The 7950-nt window shown below is 33.5% G+C and overlaps 1 non-coding gene across 1 annotated transcript; it reads right to left on the minus strand.

Moving 5' to 3' along the window:
• Positions 1-1143: 1143 nt before the first annotated feature.
• On the minus strand, positions 1144-1214 carry LOC120891131 (small nucleolar RNA U2-30). Its single transcript, XR_005735556.1, has one exon. It is a non-coding gene; the product is annotated as a small nucleolar RNA U2-30 (small nucleolar RNA).
• Between the last annotated feature and the right edge of the window lie 6736 nt (positions 1215-7950).

The raw sequence follows: 7950 nt of genomic DNA on the forward strand, positions 1-7950 counted from the left end.
CCAGGGACTCACACATGCCAGGCAAGCTTTCTACCACTGAGCCACAATCCCAGGCCCCTCTGTCTTTTAATTGGTGAATCTAGACCTTTGCCATTCATAGTGGATATTGCTATAGATGGATTAAACCTGTCATATTTGTAACTGTTTTATATTTGTTACCCTTGTCCTTTGGTCCTTTTAAAAATATTTTTTAGTTGTTGATGGACCTTTATTTTATTTATTTATATGCAGTGCTGAGAATTAAACCTGGTACCCCACACATACTAGGCAAGCACTCTACCACTGAGCTACAACTCCAACCCCTTTGGTCCTTCATTGTCTTCACTCATTTTTTTCTGCTTTGTCATTTTAATTGAACATTTTATGTGATTCCTTTTTTCCATTTCTTAGTATGTCAATCATACTTCTTTTGTTAGTTGTTTTAGTACTTATCCCAGAGTTTGCAAGATACATTTACAACCAATCCACTCGACATTCAGATACCACTATAGTGTGAGTACATTATAATAACAAAAAAACCTAATTTCTATTTCCCATCCTTTTTATTATTGTTATCATTCATTTCAATTATGTATAAGAATACACACACACTCATATATATCTATTTGTATGCACAAATATACACACATACATATGCATACAAGACAAATACACATAATATATATATACATATGTATAATATATTGTTGCTATTATTTGAACAAGTGTTTATCTATTAGATCAATGAAGAATAAGGAAAGTAAAAGTTTTTACCTTTACCTATTCCTTTCTTTGGTGTACATGAGTTTCTGACCTATATTATTTTCATTCTCTTTAAAATTCTTTTAACATTTCTTGAAAAGTGCATTTATTGGCAATAGATTTTATAAACCTATTATTTTGGGGATACTTGTTATATGGCAATGTATAATTGGAATACTACGTTCATGTGACAAGTGATTTTTTTCTTCATGATTTCTAAGTGCCCATGGGCATCCATGACCATAGAGTTTTGTAATGCTGGATGATGCTTAGCAATATAGGTGTTAAGCCACATTTTAGAATCATCTTTGAAAGTTTAAAAATCTCTTTGAAGAGAAGAAAAAGTTGAAGAGAGCTGAAGAATAATAACTAAGGAGGTTTCTTTTTTGTTTGTTTTATTTCTGAGCTTAGGTCAAGTGTAGAAACCTTCATAGTTACAAAGTTCAGCAGTAAAACTTTTTCCATCATTGCTCATGTTTCTAATCAGAGATATGACACTAGAAGAAGAATTGCATAGAATGTACTCTGAATAAAAGTAAAATTTTCTTACATTAATGTTGTCACCATAATTTAATCATATATTATTTTCTCAGCTAGACATCCTTGTTACTCACCTTTAGCTTTCTTACTACCATTCCTTAAATTGTGTTGTCCTCTCTTTTTGAAAGGCTTCTCTACTCTTGAATTACTTGATGAATACCTACTTATTTTATGAAGGCTAGCTAAAATACCACCTCTCCCAGCAAAACATCTCTTGATTCTCTCAGTCAAAATCTCTGTTTATGCCTGTATATGTGATGATATCCAAATTAATGAATGGGAAGAATAAAAAATATTCACCGACTTGGATAAATAAGCTATAGGGATACAGATTTGTCAAGTGGCCTAATGATAATACCAAATGTATTTATATATGTACACATACATATTTAAAATGACATTCATAAAACATTGGTTGTTTTAGAAATATTACTATGTTCTATTTTCAGTTTTTTAAACAATATTATTCTAACTCTGCACATGTGCTTTCAGCATCATTGTCTTCATGATCACTGAACTCAACTTCTTTTGGGCCTCCTATATAGTTTCCCCAAAGATATCATCTTTGCTTCAATCTATGTGGTTCCAGATATACCTTTTCCTATAATGTTGCTGCTACAAGTTTTAGTCCAAGCTACCAAAATTCATTCCTATGTGAGTAGAACAATGTTTTATTTTCCATTTTCCCTTTAATGTATATTAATGATTTCCACAAATTAACCATGTATTATTACTTGCAAATGTAAGGGTACATGCCCCAGGATTCATTATTGAATCTAGGTCGAATGTATTTTCCTCTTTAAAACATGATTGTTTTAGCTGAAATTGGTTGATATTTATCTAAAACAAGTATTTTCAATATTGCCTATAGCTTAGAATCACCCAAAGAATATTAAAAACTACAAGCAAAGGATCCTGGGGCAGGGGACTTCTCAGAATTTTAATTGAATTGCTGTAGGAGAGAGTCTCAGAATTTTAGTTTTTGAAACATTCCCAGATGTTTCTAATGTGGAATAAGAATTGAGAACCACTGACCTAAAACTAGTATTGGTAGAGCAGTAGTTCTCAAAATGAGGTCCTCAGACCAGCAGCATTAGTGTCACTTGTGTATTTCTTAGAACTGTAAATGCTCAGGCTCTAACTCAGACTTGCTGAATCCCAAACTCTATGGGTGGAGATTAGCAGTCTAGATTTTGACAAACTCTACAGGTGATTTTGATGCTGTAGATTCATGGGTTTAGGCTAACAGGACTTTCTTGTATAGTACTTTATTGTTCAATGTCTATTTATTGATTATATATATATTCATTCTATCAGGTAGATATACTTTGGGGAAAATGGCCTTTTTTGCATTCATGTATATGTAATAATCTGTCCTGAATGCCTACAGTTCTTTAACTATACATCTTTTAGGTATGACCACTTTCCACGTTGCAGTAGTTTCTTTCTTATTTTTCCCTCTAGGCTAAATATTCTAAGAAGGATCCAAGGTCAAGCAAGAGTATAAAGAATGGGGATTATGGATTTATCCACAGATAGAGGGTGGCAAATTAGATGACAGTGATTAGAGAATACCTCAAAATATTTATGCTCTCAGCCTCCCTCTGTCATGAAGTTTAGTTGTCCACTTATTGCTTCCTCTGTCATTCTTATTTTCCCTCATTTCTGTAATCATAATGTAGAAAGATAAGGTAGTATTGTACTCATTTCATTTTAATTCCAAGTAATGAGAAGTGGGTTGGTTATATCACAAGGCATGGCCAACTCTGTGTACCTTTAAAAGGTAAGCAAGTGTTCTCTACCTGCAGGCACTAACTATGGGATCATATGGGTAGATGCATAAAAATGTGTTTTTTCTCTATCTTCTTTAGACATTGTGTTTATAGTTAGCAGTAAACAATTATGTACATAAAATTTATTAACAGGGTAAATCTCATATTCTGTTCTTAACACACACACACACACACACACAGAATCACAAAGGGACACATACAAGAAAATTCTGGAGGTGATAACATTTATTGCCTGGATTGGGTGATAGCAACATGAATGTACACATACGTACAAACTTACCAAATTTCATATTTGTCATGAAATTTTAGTATAGCAATTATACCTAGAAAATTATATCTTAACAATCATAAGTAGAAAAAATACATTTTAGGACAGTGCCATTCACCAAGGTTTTCTTAGGGCCTAAGTAGAGGCAAGTAAGACCCCTAAAGCACAAATCTCCTTTTTAGTGGTAATTTTAGAATTCAGCCACACAAACCTTCTTCAGTTGTACACATAAAAATACGATGTTTTAATGTTACCTCAAGGCTTTAATATAGGAATTGTAAACCTTTGGTTTTCACACTGGAGAAAGAATCAGTAATAACTTTAAAATACCCTTGAGTTTCCCTCTGCTCATTTATCTCCCAGATCTATACTTCATGTTTTCTTTCACTGATATCCTTTTGCTTCTAATAATTGACTTCTGAGATTAATAAATTCTTGAAAGCATAAGAAAAAATGAAAATTCGTCTCCTTGGGAACAGGGGCAAATATTTTTTTAAGAGAGCAAAATGAAAAGATGCAGTTATTGTTTTTGAAGCCAGCAGCAGATTGTGTTAGCAATAAAGGAGAGTTTCTGAGATGCTTAATGGAATTGAAAGTTCTGTCTTTGCTTTCTCTGTCATACTTTGCCTGTCCTTTCAACACCATTGGTGTGTTTTATAAACATGAAAAACAAAACAACGAAGCCCTTAATTGCTGTTAAAACAAGCTGTATGGAAAATACAAAATTGATGATGTATGTACTAAGCATTCATTACTCTGTAATAATATTAGAAGAGAACAAACACCTCGAGATGAGACCAATTTTGAACATTTTTTCCCTTGGGGAATGTACTCAGGAACTATCCCTTGAGTTTTCATGAGTGAATTGAATTTCTTAGAAAGGGTAATGAGTAGCTGGGCATGGCGGTGCATGCCTATTCTCCTAGGTGACTCAGGAGGCTGAGGCAGGAGGATTGCAAGTTCAAAGCCAGCCTCAGCAACTTAGCAAGACCCTGTCTCAAAATTTAAAAAGGGATGAGGATGTAGCTCAATGGTAATGTGCCCCTGGGTTCAATCCCCAGTACAAAAAAATGTAATGGGAATCTAGAATGTAGTTCTCTGCTAAGTATCAAATAAGAGTCTTGCTCAAAATCATTTGAACCTGCTTCTAGTTGCCTTCTAGTGACCCAAAAATGGAAGTGGTAAAGACTACATTACTCAAGTTCTTTTGCAGCTGATGTTCTTCATGTGATCTAGCTTCTACCAAGACAACAAAGATTGGGAAGGCAGAAGCAAGCACCGTATGGCATGACTATGCAACTCTTTTGATAGGCAAGATGGTAGAAGCATTTGGTTCTTCAGAGGCATGTAAGGAAAGGTATCTTTGCCCAGTCCCAGCTTCATGGGTCTCCAGTGGAGAGCACTGGCAAAGACAGCATCTGGAGATTCCATGAAATACTCCTGTATTATGTTGGAGTTTCTTAAGGTTTTGTTGCTGCTGGCTATGTATTATCCAAGCTCATTTTCTTAGCCAATGTCAAACCTCTGGCCTCTATACTTCGGATGGAAAATTTAGAACCCAGTAAAATTTTGAAATACTAAGAAAGAAAGGAATATCATGAAAATGAGCGCACTTTGAAAGGAATAAAGCACCATTCTCTGTGTGCTTCTCTACATTACATTAAACTCTGGGGCACCCTTGCCCTTCTGTAGTTCTCTCTTTACATATCACCATGTATCTTGGATCTACATGATTTATGGAGTCTCTTATGCTGAGTTGGCATGCAGACTCCACCTCTCTTACTAGATGTGTGACCTTGGACTAATCACCATTCCTCCTGGAACCCACATTGTAAAATTATACCTTCCCTATTAATATACAGTCATATTATTTTTTATTGACTGAATCAGTTAAATAGGTATTTTCATTTATTTAGGTTGCTCTATTTTGCCATCAAAACAAAGCTAACTTAACCACTTCATACATTCACACACACACACACACACACACACACACACACACACACACACACGCCTACACACCTACTTGGTTTCCTCTATTGATGAAAGTACTTGCAATTCATGTTGACCCAAATTCCCTTATTGTAAGTATCACTGGGTTTCAGGAAGGGCCAGTGTCACCTAATGCACTGATGTTTATCACATAGGCTACTGAAAAGGTACCCATGAAAGAAGATGGATAAGACAAGTGGAGAGGCAAGAAACCTGATAGAACCTAAGTGTGTGTGTGTGTGTGTGTGTGTGTGTGTGTGTGTGTGTGTACATTCATACATGTGTGTGGGAAATAATTGAGTCTTTTTTCTTTTGGTTGTAAATCATAGAAGCTTAAATAAATTGATTCTAACTATTTTTAACTAATTCATTGTATATGAATTGTACATGAATATGAATGGGGAAGGTGTAATTTTATAATGTCAAAATAGAACAATTTTTAAAAAATAAAAAGATAAGTGTTCCAAAAATGCTTGCAAAAAGGAAAAGAGGTTTTATATCCACTTCCAGTGATTTTGAATTTGTTAATTAGCTAAATTTAACAATCTCAAAATGTATATATACTTTAAACATCATATTGCACAAGATGGAAACATAAAATGTCTGTCAGTTAAAAATAAAAAATACATTTTAAAAACTAGCTGCAATATAAATGAGAAGGGACAGGGAGGTATAACAAGTAGCTAAAGAGGTAGCCATTTATAAAGTCTATGGTGGCTAAAAAGATCTCTTATCAGTCTAGATTTTTAAGGACATTTTCAAAAGAAAGATGTAATATAGAAGAAGTCATAATCAGAATTACTCAATATCTATATCAGGTTTTTCTTTTATTTAGAAGAGAATGGTCCTAAAAGCAGACAGAGTGGAATAGAAATTATTAAGAAGAAAATAAACCCCAAGATGTATGAGGAATGAGGCATTCCTACCTGCTTTAAATGAATCTGTCTTCAGAACTAGATTAATTATATACAAGGGTACAGGAAAACGTGTTTGCATATGATAATATAAACACATTTTTGAGAGTTTTGGAAAATATGTTTAATTAGTCTCCAATCAAAAAATACATATGCTACCAATGATTCTCATACTAATTCTTGCTTCCTGAAATTATGATTGATTAGAAAACAATGATTAATAGGATATAGCATATTCACTAAGAATAAGTCAAACCAAAATATTTTGTTTTACATCTTACTTTGAGTTTTAGATTGAAAGAGAAGATTCCAAAGGTATTGTGTGTTTTATTTAATTAATGTTTTTCACAAAATATCTTATGGGATCTATGTAGGGAAAAATGGAGAAATGTGAACTGGATGATACTCAGTTAAATGAATTTATAGTCTGCCAAACAATTTCAGCTCTTCCCCCCACCCTATACATACTCCTTCCTTCAAAACAAATAAAATACATAATATCTCTGCCCTTGGTCTTGTCCTACTCAACATTTTAATGATATGTATAATGACATAGAAGGCATACTTATCAAATTTGCAGATGACATAAAGCTTGGAGCAATAGCTAATATACTGAGTAACTGAATCTTAATTCAAAACAATCTTGACAGGCTGAAGCTCTGGCCAAAGCTAACAAGATGAAATTTAATAGTTATAAATGTTAAATCTTATATTTAGGTTCAAAAAAATCAACTGTACAAATGCTGGGTGAGAGAAAATTCGGCTTAGAAGCCATTTCCATGAAAAAATGCCAGCTTTTTATCTGTAACTATAAACTCAATATAAGCCTCCAACCTCCATTGGTAGAAGGCCAAAATATTTGTTACATCCCTACTATGCGCCATCTGTATTCATTATCTTATTTAACTCTTTTGAGTACTTTCCAAAACAATTAATATTTATCTATATATGTGAGAAAGCCAATGAAATTCTTCCCCTGAATGCTACTATTAAATATAAGTTTCAGTTCATATTTAGCTCTTATTTACAAATTCAGCATTTCAGTATAGCTTTGTTATTTAAACTATGGGCCATACACCAGGTTTTTAGAGGTGTAGAATCTCAGGCTTTGCCCCATTTCTATAGATTTGATAAAATTTGCTTTAATCTCATTGCCAGTGATTTTAAAGCAGAATTGAAATATAACTGAGAAGAGATAGGGATTCTAAATGATGTATTTGCATAGTAAAATTTGAAAGAGACTGAATTGTATTACACCTACCTCAGGTTAACAAAGCCAAGGTTGTAATAATATTTTGGATGGCTAGCTGATTGACCAGTGCCTTGATCAGGTCTTCACAGGATGGCATTATTTTGGTCATGTCTGTCACTAACCATATCTGCACTACTTAGATCATACTGGAAAACTCTTATGTAGTTCTGTATGCTAGATTTTAATATTAAATATTAATAAACTAATAGGTCTGAGAGACATGATGGAGTATTAAGAGATGTCAAAAACAGGTCCAACAGAAAGAATTGAAGAAATTAGGAATGTATGGTTTTGAGAGGAGTCACACATAAGGTAGGGTAATTTTCTCAAGTATTTGGAGGGATGCTACTAGGAAAAAAGGGCTATTAAAAATTTAATTGGTTAATCCATTTAACTCATTTTTACTTCATTAGGTATTTATTGAGCACCTCTGTGAATCTATTATTGAAA

This window comes from Ictidomys tridecemlineatus, chromosome X, assembly GCF_052094955.1.
Source record: "Ictidomys tridecemlineatus isolate mIctTri1 chromosome X, mIctTri1.hap1, whole genome shotgun sequence".
In the NCBI taxonomy this organism is placed as follows: domain Eukaryota; kingdom Metazoa; phylum Chordata; class Mammalia; order Rodentia; family Sciuridae; genus Ictidomys; species Ictidomys tridecemlineatus.